The sequence below is a fragment of the Schistocerca gregaria genome, unplaced genomic scaffold (genome assembly GCF_023897955.1).
Source record: "Schistocerca gregaria isolate iqSchGreg1 unplaced genomic scaffold, iqSchGreg1.2 ptg000317l, whole genome shotgun sequence".
In the NCBI taxonomy this organism is placed as follows: domain Eukaryota; kingdom Metazoa; phylum Arthropoda; class Insecta; order Orthoptera; family Acrididae; genus Schistocerca; species Schistocerca gregaria.
Window position 1 is genome coordinate 11,748,788 of NW_026061795.1, and position 18,713 is coordinate 11,767,500.

Consider the following 18,713-nt stretch of genomic DNA (forward strand, 5'->3'; position numbering starts at 1 on the left):
CACAATCTTAAGGTCCTAGCTCATGTCCAAAGCATCAATTAAGTGTAAAAAGTCAATAATCGATAACTAAAACTTGAATTGTACTCCTTCTTACTGGCTATTACATCAACTTAGAAGCTTCTTCTGTGTTCTACTATGGTGCTTTTAGTGTCTCTGCATACCGCAGCACAAGACATAGCCTTGCAGACGATAAATGTAACCGTTTCAGAGAGAAGAGCGGCCAATGTGACGATCTGGCTTTAAGTCGATTCGTTAGAAAATGACGAAAACGGTCGGATTTCTCAGGATTTTACTACATATGATTACTTTTCACAATCTCCCGTGCAACACGGCTGCTAGTCCTCCCTTCATGCAAAATATTAAGGTCCTAGCTCATGTCCAAGGCACCAAAGAAGAGTAAAAAGTCAACATTCATTAACTATAACTTGAATTGTACTGCTTCTTACTGTCTTTTACATCAACTTAGAGGCTTCTTCTGTGTTCAACTATGGTCGTTTTAGTGTCTCCGCATACCGCAGCACGTGACATAGCTTTGCAGACGGTAAATGTAACCATTTCAGAGAGAAGAGTGGCCAATGTAACGATCTAGCTTTACGTCGATTCGATAACAAATGACGAAAACGGATGGATTTCTAGGGTTCTTACTACATATGAACACTTTTTACATTCTCCCGTGCAACGCGGCTGCTAGTCCTCCTTTGATGCACAATCTTAAGGTCCTAACTCATGTCCAAAGCATCAATTAAGTGTAAAAACTCAATAATCGATAACTAAAACTTGAATTGTACTCCTTCTTACTGGTTATTACATCAACTTAGAAGCTTCTTCTGTGTTCTACTATGGTGCTTTTAGTGTCTCCGCATGCCGCAACTCGCGCGGTAGCCTTGCGGACGATAAATGTAGCCGTTTCAGAGAGAAGAGCGGCCAATGAGACGATCTGGTTTTAAGTCGATTCGATAAATATTGACGAAAATGGACGGATTTCTCAGGTTTTTACTACATATGAACACTTTTCACGATCTCCCGTGCAACGCGGCTACTAGTCTTCCTTTCATGCAAAATCTTAAGGTCGTAGCTCATGTCCAAGGCCGAAAAGCCGTGTAAAAAGTCATTGTGCGATAACTAAATCTTGAATTGTACTGCTTCTTACTGGCTATTACATCAACTTAGAAGCTTCATCTGTGTTTAACTATCGTGCTTTTAGTGTCTCCGCATACCGCAGCACGCGCATAGCTTTGCAGACGGTAACTGCAACCGTTTGAGAGAGAAGAGAGGCCAATGTGACGATCTGGCTTTAAGTCGATTCGATAACAAATGACGAAAACGGACGGATTTCTCAGGTTGTTACTACATATGAACACTTGTTACATTCTCCCGTGCAACACGTCTGCTAGTCCTCCTTTCATGCAAATTCTTAAGGTCCTAGCTCATGTCCAAGGCACCAAAGAAGGGTAAAAATTCAATATTCGGTAACTATTACTTGATTTGTACTGCTTCTTACTGGCTATTACTTCAACTTAAAAGCTTCTTCTGTGTTCTACTATGGTTCTTTTAGTGTCTCCGCATACCGCAGCTCGCGCCATAGCCTTGCGGACGATAAATGTAGCCGTTTCAGAGAGAAGAGCGGCCAATTTGACTATCTGGCTTTAAGTCGACTCGATAACAAATGACGAAAACGGACGGATTTCTCAGGTTTTTACTACATATGAACACTTTTCACATTCTCCCGTGCAACACGTCTGCTAGTCCTCCTTTCATGCAAATTCTTAAGGTCCTAGCTCATGTCCGATGCACCAAAGAAGGGTAAAAAGTCAATAATCGATAACTAAATCCTGAGTGGTGCTGCTTCTTACTGGCTATTACATCAATTTAGAAGCTTCTTCTGTGTTCTACTATGGTTCTTTTAGTGTCTCTGCATACCGCAGGGCGCGACATAGCCTTGCAGACGATAAATGTAACCGTTTCAGAGAGAAGAGCGGCCAATGTGACGATCTGGCTTTAAGTCGATTCGCTAGAAAATGACGAAAACGGACGGATTTCTCAGGATTTTACTACATATGATTACTTTTCACAATCTCCCGTGCAACACGGCGGCTAGTCCTCCCTTCAAGCAAAATATTAAGGTCCTAGCTCATGTCCAAAGCACCAAAGAAGGGTAAAAAGTCAATAATCGATAACTAAATCTTGAGTGGTACTGCTTCTTACTGGCTATTACATCAATTTAGAAGCTTCTTCTGTGTTCTACTATGGTTCTTTTAGTGTCTCTGCATACCGCAGCGCGCGACATAGTTTTGCAGACGATAAATGTAACCGTTTCAGAGAGAAGAGCGGCCAATGTGACGATCTGGCTTTAAGTCAATTCGATAACAAATGACGAAAACGGAAGAATTTCTCAGGGTTTTACTATATATGAACACTTTTCACATTCTCCCGTGCAACGCGGCTGCTAGTCCTCCTTTCATGCAAAATCTTAAGGTCCTAGCTCATGTCCAAGTCCACAAACCCGTGTAGAAAGTCAATATTCGATAACTAAAACTTGAATTGTACTATTTCTAACTGGCTATTACATCAGCTTAGAAGCTTCTTCTGTGTTCTACTATGGTTATTTTAATGTCTCCGCAAACCGCAGCACGCGACATAGCTTTGCAGGCGATAATTGTAACCGTTTCAGAGAGAAGAGCGGCCAATGTGACGATTTGGCTTTAAGTCGACACGATAACAAATGGCGAAAACGGACGATTTTCTGAGCTTTTTACTACATATGAACCCTTTTCACATTCTGCCGTGACACGCGGCTGCCAGTCCTCCTTTCATGCAAAATCTTAAGGTCCTAGCTCATGTCCAAGGCACAAAAGAAGAGTAAAATATCAACATTCATAAACTATAACTTGAATTGTACTGCTTCGAACTGGCTATTACATCAACTTAGAGCCTTCTTCTGTGTTCTACTATGGTCGTTTTAGTGTCTCCGCATACCGCAGCACGTGACATAGCTTTGCAGACGGTAAATGTAACCATTTCAGAGAGAAGAGTAGCCAATGTAAGGATCTAGCTTTACGTCGATTCGATAACAAATGACGAAAACGGATGCATTTCTAGGGTTCTTACTACATATGAACACTTTTTACATTCTCCCGTGCAACGCGGCTGCTAGTCCTCCTTTGATGCACAATCTTAAGGTCCTAGCTCATGTCCAAAGCATCAATTAAGTGTAAAAAGTCAATAATCGATAACTAAAACTTGAATTGTACTCCTTCTTACTGGCTATTACATCAACTTAGAAGCTTCTTCTGTGTTCTACTATGGTGCTTTTAGTGTCTCCGCATACCGCAACACGCGACATAGCCTTGCAGACGATAAATGTAACCGTTTCAGAGAGAAGAGCGGCCAATGTGACGATCTGGCTTTAAGTCGATTCGTTAGAAAATGACGAAAACGGACGGATTTCTCAGGATTTTACTACATATGATTACTTTTCACAATCTCCCGTGCAACACGGCTGCTAGTCCTCCCTTCATGCAAAATATTAAGGTCCTAGCTCATGTCCAAAGCACCAAAGAAGGGTAAAAAGTCAATATTCAATAACTAAAACTTGAATTTTACTGCTTCTTACTGGCTATTACATGAACATAGAAGCTTCTTCGGTTTTCTGCTATGATGCTTTTATTGTCTCCGCATACAGCAGCACGCGACATAGCTTTGCAAACGATAAATGTAACCGTTTGAGAGAGAAGAGAGGCCAATGTGACGATCTGACTTTAAGTCGATGCGATAACAAATGACGAAAACGGACGGATTTCTCAGGTTTTTGCTACATGTGAACACTTTTCACATTCTCCCGTGCTACGCGGCTGCTAGTCCTCTTTTCATGCAAAATCTTAAGGTCCTAGCTCATGTCCAAGGCACCAAAGAAAGGAAAAAAGTCAATATTCAATAACCAAAACTTGAACTGTACTGCTTCTTACTAGCTATTACATCAACTTAGAAGCTTCTTCTGTGTTCTACTATGGTGCTTCTATTGTCTCCGCATAACGCAGCACGTGACATAGCTTTGCAGACGATAAATTTAACCGTTTTAGAGAGAAGAGCGCCAAATTGACGATCTGGCTTTAAGTCAATTCGATAACAAATGACGAAAACTGAAGAATTTCTCAGGTTTTTACTACATATGAACACTTTTCACATTCTCCCGTGCAACGCGGCTGCTAGTCCTAATTTCTTGCAATATCTTAAGGTCCTAGCTCATGTCCAAAGCACCAAAGAAGGGTAAAAAGTCAATAATCGATAACTAAATCTTGAGTGGTACTGCTTCTTACTGGCTATTACATCAATTTAGAAGCATCTTCTGTGTTCTACTATGGTTCTTTTAGTGTCTCCGCATGCCGCAACTCGCGCCATAGCCTTGCGGACGATAAATGTAGCCGTTTCAGAGGGAAGAGCAGCCAATGAGACGATCTGGTTTTAAATCGATTCGATAAATATTGACGAAAAAGGACGGACTTCTCAGGTTTTTACTACATATGAACACTTTTCACAATCTCCCGTGCAACGTGGCTGCTAGTCCTCCTTTCATGCAAAATCTTAAGGTCCTAGCTCATGTCCAATGCCCAAAAGCCGTGTAAAAAGTCATTGTTCGATAAATAAATCTTGAATTGTACTGCTTCTTACAGGCTATTACATCAACTTAGAAGCTTCATCTGTGTTTAACTATCGTGCTTTTAGTGTCTCCGCATACCGCAGCACGCGCATAGCTTTGCAGACGGTAACTGCAACCGTTTGAGAGAGAAGACAGGCCAATGTGACGATCTGGCTTAAAGTCGATTCGACAACAAATGACGAAAACGGACGGATTTCTCAGGGTTTTACTACATATGAACACTTTTCACATTCTCCTGTGCAACGCTGCTGCTAGTCCTCCTTTCATGCAAAATCTTAAGGTCCTAGCTCATGTCCAAGTCCCCAAAGCCGTGTAGAAAGTCAATATTCAGTAACTAAAACTTGAATTGTACTATTTCTAACAGGCTATTACATCAACTTAGAAGCTTCTTCTGTGTTCTACTATGGTGCTTTTAGTGTCTCCCCATAACGCACCACGCGACATAGCTTTGCAGACGATAATTGTAACCGTTTCAGAGAGAAGAGCGGCCAATGTGACGATTTGGCTTTAAGTCGACACGATAACAAATGGCGAAAACGGACGAATTTCTGAGGTTTTTACTACTTATGAACCTTTTTCACATTCTGCCGTGACACGCGGCTGCCAGTCCTCCTTTCATGCAAAATCTTAAGGTACTAGCTCGTGTCCAAGGCACCAAAGAAGTGTAAAATGTCAATAATCTCTAACAAAAACTTGAATTGTACTATTTCTTAATTAATATTATATCAACAAAGAAACTTCATCTGTGTTTAACTATGGTGCTTCTAGTGTCTCCGCATACCCTAGCACGCGACATAGCTTTGCACACGATAAATGTAACCGTTTCATAGAGAGGAGCGGCCAATGAGACGATCTGGCTTTAATTCGATTCGATAACAAATGACGAAAACGGACGGATTTCTCAGGTTTTTGCTACATATGAACACTTTTCACATTCTCCCGTGCAACGCGGCTGCTAGTCCTCCTTTCATGCAAAATCGTAAGATCCTAGCTCATGTCCGATGCACCAAAGAAGGGTAAAAAGTCAATAATCGATAACTAAATCTTGAGTGGTACTGCTTCTTACTGGCTATTACATCAATTTAGAAGCTTCTTCTGTGTTCTACTATGGTGCTTTTAGTGTCTCCGCATACCGCAACTCGCGCCATAACCTTGCGGACGATAAATGTAGCCGTTTCAGAGAGAAGAGCGGCCAATGAGACGATCTGGTTTTAAGTCGATTCGATAAATAATGACGAAAATGGACGGATTTCTCAGGTTTTTACTACATATGAACACTTTTCACAATCTCCCGTGCAACGCGGCTGCTAGTCCTCCTTTCATGCAAAATCTTAAGGTCCTAGCTCATGTCCAAGGCCCAAAAGCCGTGTAAAAAGTCATTGTTCGATAACTAAATCTTGAATTGTACTGCTTTTTACTGGCTATTACATCAACTTAGAAGCTTCTTCTGTGTTCTACTATGGTGCTTTTAGTGTCTCCGCATACCGCAGCACGCGCATAGCTTTGCAGACGGTAACTGCAACCGTTTTGAGAGAGAAGAGAGGCCAATGTGACGATCTGCCTTTAAGTCGATTCGATAACAAATGAGGAAAACGGACGGATTTCTCAGGTTCTTACTACATATGAACACTTTTTACATTCTTCCGTGCAACGCTGCTGATAGTCCTCCTTTCATGCATAATCTTAAGGTCCTAGCTCATGTCGAAGGCACCAAAGAAGTGTAAAAAGTCAAAAATCGATAGCTAAAACTTGAATTGTACTGCTTCTTACTGGCTGTTACATCAACTTAGAAGCTTCTCCTGTTTTCTACTATCGCGCTTTTAGTGTCTCCGCATACCGCAACACGCGACCTAGCATTGCAGACGATAAATGTAACCGTTTCAGAGAGAAGAGCGGCCAAATTAACGATCTGGCTTTAAGTCGATTCGATAAAAAATGACGAAAGCGGACGGATTTATCACGTTTTTACTACATATGAACACTTTTAACATTGTCCCGTGCAACGCGGCTTCTAGTCCCTCTTTCATGCAAAATCGTAAGGTCCTAGCTCATGTCCAATGCACCAAAGAAGTGTAAAAAGTCAATAATCGATAACAAAAACTTTAATCTTACTGCTTCTCACTGGCTATTACTTCAACTTAAAAGCTTCTTCTGTGTTCTACTATGGTTCTTTTAGTGTCTCCGCATACCGCAGCTCGCGCCATAGCCTTGCGGACGATAAATGTAGCCGTTTCAGAGAGAAGAGCGGCCAATGTGACTATCTGGCTTTAAGTCAAATCGATAACAAATGACGAAAACGGACTGATTTCTCAGGTTTTTACTACATATGAACACTTTTCACATTCTCCCGTGCAACACGTCTGCTAGTCCTCCTTTCATGCAAAATCTTAAGGTCCTAGCTCATGTCCAAGGCCCAAAAGCCGTGTAAAAAGTCATTGTTCGATAACTAAATCTTGAATTGTACTGCTTCTTACTGGCTTATACATCAACTTAGAAGCTTCATCTGTGTTTAACTATCGTGCTTTTAGTGTCTCCGCATACCGCAGCACGCGCATAGCTTTGCAGACGGTAACTGCAACCGTTTGAGAGAGAAGAGAGGCCAATGTGACGATCTGGCTTTAAGTCGATGCGATAACAAATGACGAAAACGGACGGATTTCTCAGGTTTTTACTACCTATGAACGCTTTTCACATTCTCCCGTGCAAAGCTGCTGCTAGTTCTCCTTTCATGCAAAATCTTAAGGACTTAGCTCCTGTCCAAGGCTCCAAAGCCGGCTAAGAAGTCAATAATATAAAACTAAAACTTGAATTGTACTACTTCTTACTGGCTATTACATCAACTTAGAATCTTCTTCTGTGTTCTACTATGGTGCTTTTAGTGTCTCCGCATAGCGCAGCACGCGACATAGCCTTGCAGGCGATAAATGTAACCGTCTCAAACGGAAGAGCGGCCAATGTGACGATCTGGTTTTAAGTCGATTCGATAGAAATCGACGAAAACGGTCGGATTTCTCACGTTTTTACCACATATGAACACTTTTCACATTCTCCCGTGCAACGCAGCTGCTAGTCCTTCTTTCATGCAAAATCTTAAGGTCGTCACCCATGCCTAAGGCATCAGGGCTGGCTAATAAGTCAATAATCTATAACTAAAACTTGAATAGTACTGCTTCTTACTGGCCAATTACATCAACCTAGAAGCTTCTTCTGTGTTGCTTATAGTGTCGTTACGTTCCGCAGCACACGACATAGTTTAGCAGTCTCAAAAAATGGCCTTTTTTCACTCTTCCGTCCACCGAGCCTCCTCCATACCAATTTCAACCGAAAAGTTGAATGAGGAGATTAATTTACTTAATACCATAGCAGTCAATAATGAATACACGCCTAACATAGTGGACGATATCCTAAGAAAGAAAGCTGCAACAACTACCACGCTCAACACCTCATGCACTGAAATTAACCCAAAAACACGTTTTTCTATTTCTTTCATAGGACCCACTCCCCATCATTCAGCGCATGCTTCGCAACAAATACAACTGCAATGTTGCCTTCTCTACTAACAATAATCTAAAGAGATAATACATTCGTAATTTGAGATCCTTTCGCTCTCCTACAGAAAGTTCTGTCGTTTATAAAATCATCTGCGATACCTGTTCCTCCTATTGTATAGGGCAACCCCTACATCCTTTCACCATCAGATATAAAGAACATTTTTTGAGAAAGAACGGCACCAAGCCCCCAAATTCATCCTTTGCGAACATCTCTTAATTACTTGACACGTGCCTAAAGCCATAGGCGATAACAATATTCTGCATACGGAAAAGGAGGGCCGTAGGTTAGATGTCTTATAGGAATTGGAGATTTTCAAACATCTCAATCGTTATGATGGCCTCAATCTCAACGAACAGCTGCAGCTGCGAAATAAAAACTTTTTTGACTGTTTAAAGCGATTGCTTGATCTTTGAGTCAGACTTCCTCATGCAGTTTACCGAAATGTTTTTTTCCTGTCACATCTTTGCTGTTTTCTTGTATGTCATAACTACCGTTTTTACGTTAAAAATGTATACCTATTTAAAGTAGATAAATATGTAACTACATCCTATTATTAATTCTTACTTTACGCCTGAATCAGCTCTATCATAATTTCATGTGTCTAATTTTGAATGTACAGTAGCCTAGTTGTTTCTGCGCCTACTAGATGGCGCTCGTAGCAATACCATGTTTACTTGCCCACACTTTCTATAGTGGGCACCTCAGTATCGTTGCATCCGTTGTTCACAGTACGAGCAGCCCTTAGCGGCTCCCCATCTCACAAGTGTTTATGAAGTCGGCTTTCCGGCTTAGATCTTTTTTATTGTGTGACATGTAAGTACTGTATCAATTCGATTTAGTGCAAACTTTAATCTGATTTGTGTACAGTACACCTAATGTTTTAGTACAGTTAATCTAATTCTGCTGGCGACGCTCATAGTAGCATCGAAACCAGGTCAATTTTGACTTAATATTTGTGACCGAGGGTTTATTTCAGAAAATATAATTCTGACACGGTCACTGAACCTTAACAGTTGTGTTCAAAGTTTTATATTTCTTACCTGCACAGGTCTTTAACGCTGCTTCTAAATACGACGAATTAAGAAAGAAAATTTTAAATATTAGCATGGCTATTTTAACAAGCAGTGTGAAAAAATGGGGCTTGTCCCGACATACAAAAGCCTACATCAATTTTTCTGTATGTATGAAAAATCCAGTCCTTTAGACGTATCATTAAGAATATTTGTAATAGGCTGAAAGAGCTTAACGCTGAAGACCGTCTTAAAGAAGCATACCATTTGTACTTAAATATTAAAAACACTTATCGTGTTAACTATAATTTTAATATTGACATGTGGACTCAAATTAACGAATATCTAGAGATTTGTAATATAGGTAGAATGCAGAAACACGGGATGAAGTTCAGCAGTCTTTTTTGTCTGCTTTCTAATGAAAATTCCCTCAGAATACATTTCAAAAAAGCAGTAACGTCTTTCATGTACGAATTGTAAATAAAACCAACATTGTCTCTACTGAGAATGAAAAAGTCCTGTTAGGAAGAGGACTAAAATACAATGTCTGATCTAACCTGTCAGACAGAAATGTGAGAAAATATGCTTGTTGATTTAAAAATCGGTCTCGATTATAATAAGATAGATAATGCTTCTCAATTCACAATTGTGAATGATGTAACCCGCATGCTAGAGAAAAATGCAACTACTTTGTCTAATGCTATGCATCAAGACAGAATTTTAGTAACTTCCGTTAATAATAAACTTAAAACAGCAAATGCTTTAATAACTAAATCCGATAAAGGTTGTTGTCTATTCATTGCTTATATTTCTGAATATATTTCTAAAGCTGAAACTTTCTTCAGTAAGAACAACATATCGGAGCTGCATGATGATCCGTGTAAATTACAGAAAGTAAGGTCAGCCATTAACAATGCAAAATTCTTATAAAACCTTTCAAATAGAATCTACTCATCAATATGAACCCTCAGCACCCTAAGCTTCGGTCACAATTCGAAATTCATAAACCTAATCATCCAATACGTCCAATCTCCACTAATATGAATGGCGCATATCACGATTTGGCCCGGTTTCTTCACGAAACTTTGAAAAATCCATGTTTTCGAAAATAATTATTCCGTTCCTAACAATCACGTTTTGGTCCAAAATATTAAAAACTTAGTATGCAGTTCAGACATCAAGCTTTTTTCCTTAGATATTAAAAATCTTTATACCAAAGACCCGGTACGTAAGACGCTCATCATTGTGGAAGAAAACTAAATTCAATTTAAAAAAGATCTATCAGATAAACAGGTTACTGATTTTATGGATCTCATTAATGTCGTTGTCAAGTACAACTACATTGAATTCAACGGACAACTGTGCCAGCGGTCTGATGGGTTCGCTATGGGCAACACTTTAGTCCGCAACCTCGCCGACATATTTGCCAATTTCTTGGAAACGAAGCTGTTTAACCGTGTCTCAGCAGCATAGAGGGTAAAAATCGTAGAGGGAGACAAAGAGATCAATACACTAAGCAGATTCAGAAGGATGTAGGTTGCAGTAGGTACTGGGAGATGAAGCAGCTTGCACAGGATAGAGTAGCATGGAAAGCTGCATCAAATCAGTCTCAGGACTGAAAAGTCTCTTCACTAGGTATCTTTTCTTAAACAAGTTGTTGTTGTGGTCTTCAGTCCTAAGACTGGTTTGATGAAGCTCTCCATGCCACTCTATCCTGTGCAAGCCTCTTCATCTCCCAGTACCTACTGCAACCTACATCCTTCTGAATCTGCTTAGTGTATTCATCTCTCGGTCTCCCTCCACTACTTTATCCCTCCACCCTGCCCTCCAGTACTAAATTGGTGATCCCTTGATGCCTCAGAACATGTCCTACCAACCGATCCCTTCTTCTCGTCAAGTTGTGCCACAAACTTCTCTTCTCTCAAATCTATTCAATACCTCCTCGTTAGTTATGTGATCTACCCATCTAATCTTCAGCACTTTTCTGTAGCACCACATTTCGAAAGCTTCTATTCTCTTCTTGTCCATACTATTTATTGTCCATGTTTCACTTCCATACATGGCTATACTCCAAACAAATACTTTCATAAACGACTTCCTGACACTTAAATCTATATTCGATGTTAACAAATTTCTCTTCTTGAGAAACGCTTTCCTTGTCATTGCCAGTCTAAATTTTATATCCTCTCTACTTCGACCATCATCAGTTAGTTTGCTCCCCAAATAGCAAAACTCCTTCACTACTTTAAGTGTCTCATTTCCTAATCTAATTCCCTTGGCATCACCCGACTTAATTTGACTACATTCCATTATCCTCGTTTTGCTTTTGTTGATGTTCATCTTATACCTCCTTTCAAGACACTGTCCATTCCGTTCAACTGCTCTTCCATGTCATTTGCTGTCTGAGAGGATTACAATGTCATCGGTGAACCTCAAACTTTTTATTTCTTCTCTCTGGATTTTAATACCTACTCCGAATTTTTCTTTTATTTCCTTTACTGCTTGCTCAATATACAGATTGAATAACATCGGGGACAGGTTACAACCCTGTGTCTCTCTCTCTTCCCAACCACTGCTTCCCTTTCATGTCCCTCGACTCTTATAACTGCCATCTGGTTTCTGTAGAAATTGTAAATAGCCTTTCGCTCCTTGTACGTATTTTACCTCAGCCACCTTTAGAATTTGAAAGAGATTATTCCCATCTACATTGTCAAAAGCTTTCTCTAGATCTACAAATGCTAGAAACCTATGTTTGCCTTTCCTTAATCTTTCTTCTAAGATAAGTTGTAAGGTCAGTATTGCCTCACGTGTTCCAGTACTTCTATGGAATCCAAACTGATCTTCCCTGAGGTCGGCTTCTACTAGTTTTTCCATTCGTCTGTAAAGAATTCGTATTAATATTTTGCAGCTGTGACTTATTAAACTGATAGTCCAGTAATTTTCACATCTGTCAACACCTGCTTTCTTTGGGATTGGAATTATGATGTTCTTCTTGAAGTCTGAGGGTATTTCGCCTGTTTCATACATCTTGCTCACCAGATGGTAGAGTTTCGTCTGGACTGGCTCTCCCAAGGCCGTTAGTAGTTTCAATGGAATGTTGTCTACGCTGGGGGATTTGTTTCGAGTCAGGTCTTCCAATGCTCTGTCAAACTCTTCACGCAGTATCGCATCTACCATCTCATCCACATCCACATCCTCCTCCATTTCCATAATATTGTCCTCAAGTACATCGCCCTTGTATAGACCCCTCTATATACTCATTCCACCTTTCTGCTTTCCCTTCTTTGCTTAGAACTGGGTTTCCATCTGAGCTCATGATGTTCATACAAGTGGTTCTCTTATCTCCAAAGGTCTCTTTAATTTTCCTGTAGGCAGTATCTATGTAGCCACTAGTGAGATAAGCCTCTACATCCTTACATTTGTCCTCCAGCCATCCATGCTTAGCCATTTTGCAGTTCCTGTCGATCTCATTTTTGAGAAGTTTGTATTCCTTTTTGCCTGCTTCATTTATTGCATTTTTATATTTTCTCCTTTCATCAATTAAATTCAATATTTCTTCTGTTACCCAAGGATTTCTAGCAGCCATCGTCTTTTTACCTACTTTATCCTCTGCTGCCTTCACTACTTCATCCCTCAGAGCTACCTGTTTTTCTTCTACTGTATTTCTTTCACACATTCCTGTCAGTTGTTCCCTTATGCTCTCCCTGAAACTCTGTACAACATCATGTTCTTTGTTTATCCAGGTCCCATGTCCTTAAATTCCCACCTTTTTGCAGTTTCTTCAGTTTTAACCTACAGGTCATAACCAATAGATTGTGGTCAGTCTACATCTGACCCTGGAAGTGTCTTACAATTTAAAACCTGGTTCCTAAATCTGTCTTACCACTATATAATCTGATACCTTTTAGTATCTCCAGGGTTCTTCCATGTATACAACCTTCTTCCATGATTGTTAAACCAAGTGTTAGCTATGATTAAGTTGTGCTCTGTGCAAAATTCTACCACGCGGCTTCCTCTTTAATTTCTCTCCACCCAATCCATATTCACCTACTACGTTCCCTTCTCTCCCTTTTCCTACTACTGAATTCCAGTCACCCATGACTATTAAATTTTCGTCACCCTTCACTATCTGAATGTCTTATTTCATCATACATTTCTTCAATTTCTTCATCTGCAGAGCTAGTTGGCATATAAACTTGTACTACTGTAATAGGTCTTGGCTTCATATCTATCTTGGCCACAATAATACGTTCACTATGCTGTTTGTGGTAGCTTACCCGCATTCCTATTTTCCTATTCATTATTAAACCTACTCCTGCATTACCCCTATTTGATTTTGTTTATAACCCTGTAGTCACGTGACCAGAAGCCTTGTTCCTCCTGACACCGAACTTCACCAATTCCCACTATATCTAACTTGAACCTATCCATTTCCCTTTTTAAATTTTCTAACCTACCCGCCCGATTGAGTGATCTGACATTCCACGCTTCAATCCGTAGAACGCCTGTTTTCTTTCTCCTGATAACGACATCCTCTTGAGTAGTCCCCGCCTGGAGATCCGAATGGGGGACTATTTTACCTCCGCAATATTTTACCAAAGAGGACGCGATCATTTAATAATACACTAAAGCTGCATGCCCTCGGGAAAAATTATGACCATAGTTTCCCCTTGCTTTCAGTCGTTCACAGTACCAGCACAGCAAGGCTGTTTTGGTTATTGTTACAAGGCCAGGTCAGTCCATCATCCAGACTGTTGCACTTGCATCTATTGAAAAGGCTGCTGCCCCTCTTCAGGAACCACACGTTTGTCTGGCCTCTCAATAGATACCCCTCAGTTGTGGTTGCACCTACGGTACGGCTATCTGTATCGCTGAGGCACGCAAGCCTCCCCTCCAACGGCAAGGTCCATGGTTCATGGGGGGAGGTTACACAAGATACGTTGATGATATTCTAGTCACATATAACAGACCCGCCGATAGAAATGATCATATATTTACTACCTCATATATTTACTACCTCCATGAAAAAATTTCTTTCACTATTGAACTCGAAAGCGATAACCGCCAATTAAATTATTTAGACTTGACGCTTACAATAGAAGACAGTATCACTTTCAATATTCACTTTCAATATTCTTCCTCTTTTCATCCACAGTCTCAAAAAATGGCCTTTTTTCACTCTCCCGTCCACCGAGCCACCTCCATACCATCTTCAACAGAAAAGTTTAATGAGTAGATTAATTTACTTAATACCATAGCTGTCAATAATGAATACACGCCTAACATAGTGGACGATATCCTAAAAAAGAAAACTGTAAGAACTACCACGCTCAACACCTCATGCACTGAAACTAACCCAAAAGCACGTTTTTCTATCTCTTACATAGGACCCACTCCCAATCATTCAGCGCATGCTTCTCAACAAATACAACTGCAATGTTGCCTTCTCTGATAATAATAATCCAAAGAGATACTTCATAACATCATTTGAGATCCATTCGCTCCCCTACAGAAAGTTCTGGCCTTTATAAGATCTGCAATACCTGCTCCTCCTATTGTATAGGGCAACCCCTGCGTCCTTTCACCATCAGATATAAAGAACATCTTTTGAGAAAGAACGGCACCAAGCCCCTAAATTCATCCTTTGCCGATCATCCCTTAATTACTTGACACGTGCCTAAAGCCATAGGCGATTACCATATTCTGCATACGGAAAAGGAGGGCCGTAGGTTAGATGACTTATAGGAATTGGAGATTTTCAAACATCTCACTCGTTATGATGGCTTCATTCTCAACGAACAGCTGCAGCAGCGAAATAAAAACTTTTTTGACTGTTTAAAGCGATTGCTTGATCTTTGAGTCAGACTTCCTCATGCAGTTTACCGAAATGTTTTTTTCCTGTCACATCTTTGCTGTTTTCTTGTATGTCATAACTACCGTTTTTACGTTAAAAATGTATACCTATTTAAAGTAGATAAATATGTAACTACATCCTATTATTAATTCTTACTTTACGCCTGAATCAGCTCTATCACAATTTCATGTGTCTAATTTTGAATGTACAGTAGCCTAGTGGTTTCTGCGCCTACTAGAAGGCGCTTGTAGCAACACCACGTGTACTTGCCCACACTTTCTAAAGTGGGCACCTCAGTATCGTTGCATCCGTTGTTCACAGTACGAGCAGCCCTTAGCGGCTCGCCATCTAACAAGTGTTCATGACGTCGGCTTTCCGGCTTAAATCTTTTTTAATATGTTACTTGTCAGTACTGCATCTTTTCGAGTCAGTACAAACTTTAATTTGATTAATGTACTATATACCTAATGTTTTAGTACAGTTAGTCTAATTCTGAAGACGACGCTCATGACTTAATGTCAGAGCTTATTTGTTACAATATACAAAATAAATTTACACGTTTGAGAGAGAAACGCGACCAATGTGACGCTCTGGCATTACATCTATTAGATAGCAAATGACGAAAACGGGAGGATTTCTTAGGTTTTTACTACATATTAACACTTTTCACATTTTCTTTCGCAACATGGCTGCCAGACCTCGGACATGAGCGAGGACGTTAAGAGTTGCATGAACGAAGGCACCAAACCCGGCCAATTATTGAATAATCGATAACAGAAACTTGAATTGTGCTACTTCCTACTTTCCGATTGCATCAACTTAGTAGCTTCTACTATGTTCTACTGTGTTGCTTGTAGTGTCTCCGCATTCCGCAGCACGCGACAGAAGTTAGCAGGCGATAAATGTACACGTTTGGGAGAGAAAAGCGACCAATGCGACGATCAGGCAGTACGTCCTTAAGACAGCAAATACCGAAAACGGGAGGTTTCCTCAGGTTTCTCTTAAATATTTGCTTTGGTGGAGTAATATCAAAGAGAGAAACACAACTCAATGAGTAACAAGCCCAAATATATGCAGTGAAACACGTAATGCGCCTTACGAAGCATGAGTGAATACCATACATTATATGGCAAACAGGAAGTGATACCATAACAACCATTTGGGCCAACCAATTCAGCAGGATATTCACTGCAGATCAATCACCCGCCATCTAGAGCAAACAGTCCCTGCAATATGTTGTTGTAGCTGAACAAGTACTCATGGAACCTGTGAAAATTACTTGTGTAGTTAATTATATCAAAGTAAATTAAGACTGTCATCCAAAACTCAACAAACATATATAAAATCAAAGAGAAATCCAAACAATTATTTTCCGTCAAAAAATAAAAATCAAATTCTTATACCCACGTCTTTTGTACCCCCCTCCCCAAAAGAACACTTGGTGCAGATGCACTTTATCTGAACTCTTGTGGGAATCAACGTGAAGCAGCAAGTAATGAGGGACCAATCTGTAGTGTGTGACAAGTCAGGAATTAGGGTTGGATGTGAAGTGTGCTCAGACAGCTGAAGCATTTAAGGTGATCACTCGGGAAGTGGGAAAACCAGGCTGTCTGGCACAGATTGTCACTTTCTGCCATTGAATTTATCAGTTCCAGATTAGAATTTAAATTTAGTCAAGAACCCATTATGTTATTTACACATTTGCTGAGGTAAGTGTGACAGGACCTTTATTTTTCTTTATATACATAAAGGGATAGGGTCAGCAGCAGTCTGTGCCTGTTTAGTGATGATACTATGGTTTACAGGAAGGTGTTGCCATTAGGTGACTTTAGGATGATATGACTTGGACAGAATTTTTGGCTAATGTGATGAATGTCAGCTAGCTCTAGTTGTGAAAAAATCAGTTAATGCAGATGATTAGCAATAACAAATACATAAAGTTTGAATACAGCACTATTAGTATCCTGCTTGACAGTCAGGTCATGTAAATGTCTAAGGGAACACTGCTAAGTGTCTTGAAATGGGTTAACCGTGTAAGGCAAGTAGTCGACTTTTGTTTGTTGGAATAATTTTAGGAAAATGTTGTTCATTTGTGACCCATTCTTTGGTACTGATAGTGTTTGGAATCCCCACCAGGTAGGATTAAAGCAAGACATCGAGGCAATTCACACTCTGGCTTCTAGATTTGTTATTCGTAGGTTCAAATACACATGCAAGTATTACAGATGTGCTTTGGAAATTCAAATGGGAATCGATGAATGGAAGATGACATTGTTTCTGGAGAACACTATTGAGACAATTTCGAGAACCAGCGTTTGAAGCTGATTGCAGGATGATTCTGCTGTATGGATAGCTAGACCACCTTCTATTAATAGTAAGAGGAAAAATCATTGTCCTGTGTATGAAATAAATCTAAATATACATACATAAATACTCCCCCCTGCAGGTCCGGGGGTTAGAATAGGCCCGAAGTATTCCTGCCTGTCGTAAGAGGCGACTAAAAGGAGTCCCTCCCCCTCAAGGGGGTAGTTAGCGCCTGCGTACGGAGATGGACGGTTTCACGACCTATATTTGCGTTCATTTTGGGTTTTCACTTCCGGTTTCTTCCTTCCTTCCTTCCTTCCTTCCTTTGGTTGGTTCCTGTTCACAAACATGTGTAAAAGGTGCAGTTACACTGTGTACTAATAAACTGGAGATGTGATGCTATATAATGGCACCGTGATTCTAGGGTTGGTCAACACTGAAGATTGTTTTTCTGATGTAGCTTGGAAAGAAAACTTCAAACCATAATTTAGACACTCTCGTTTAAGGCAATCTGCATATCCACATTGCTCATTTGCATCTTCATTATTTAATGAGTTGCCACTCCCATATACAGGAAAACCTTACCTGTTTCAAGGAGCCATTATTAATATTATAACATGGCAGTGCAATGCTTATTTTAGTGCCATATCAGAGTAATAATTGCACATGACTGTTGTATGAGCATTGATTGTTGTACATCGGCACATGATGCATTCAGTTAACAGATCATAATTTCTGGGGTCGGGTTAACAACCAGTGGTTTCATGTTAACAGCACTCATACACAAAATAAGTTCAAAACACAATATTGAGACAGTACAGAAACACATTTAAAGAGAGCAAGTGGAACATTCTAGGGAACAGCAGTTATCTGCATTTCCTATTCAGCCATGATTGTGACACAACTTTACTATATTAAAGGAAAAACCCCTGCTAAAGTTTGTGTACAGACTGTTGGCTAAATATTTTCCTTAGATGCACCTAAACAAATGCTCCATATACCATTAGACAAATATTACTGCAATTTCAGAGCAGTGTCTGTCTAATTCTAGCCAAGATCCCTAGTCACATTTCTTTTCTTCAAATGTTTGTTCTGAATGTAAAAGTGTTTGACTAAAATAATCTTCACTTGCCCCCTTCCAACCCAATCCAGCCCTTGTGGAAGTCTTCAAAAATATGTATAAAGTTTACAATGTTGTTTTCCATTGCCCTTCTTCACGTACTAATACATACTCGTACATGCAAGAAAATAAGAAAAATACACTGAACATTTCAACAACAAAAATGTTTAAAGAACAGCAGTTCGATTGTTACCGCAGAATTAAAACTTACTTGCA

The 18,713-nt window shown here is 40.0% G+C and overlaps 1 long non-coding RNA gene across 1 annotated transcript in view; it reads left to right on the forward strand.

Moving 5' to 3' along the window:
- Nucleotides 1-8,918: 8,918 nt before the first annotated feature.
- LOC126305481 (uncharacterized) overlaps nt 8,919-18,713 on the forward strand; it is a 23,920-nt gene continuing 14,125 nt past the window's right edge. Inside the window, exon 1 of the long non-coding RNA XR_007553526.1 lies at nt 8,919-9,022. This is a non-coding gene — a long non-coding RNA (uncharacterized LOC126305481). The remainder of the gene's footprint in view (nt 9,023-18,713) is intronic.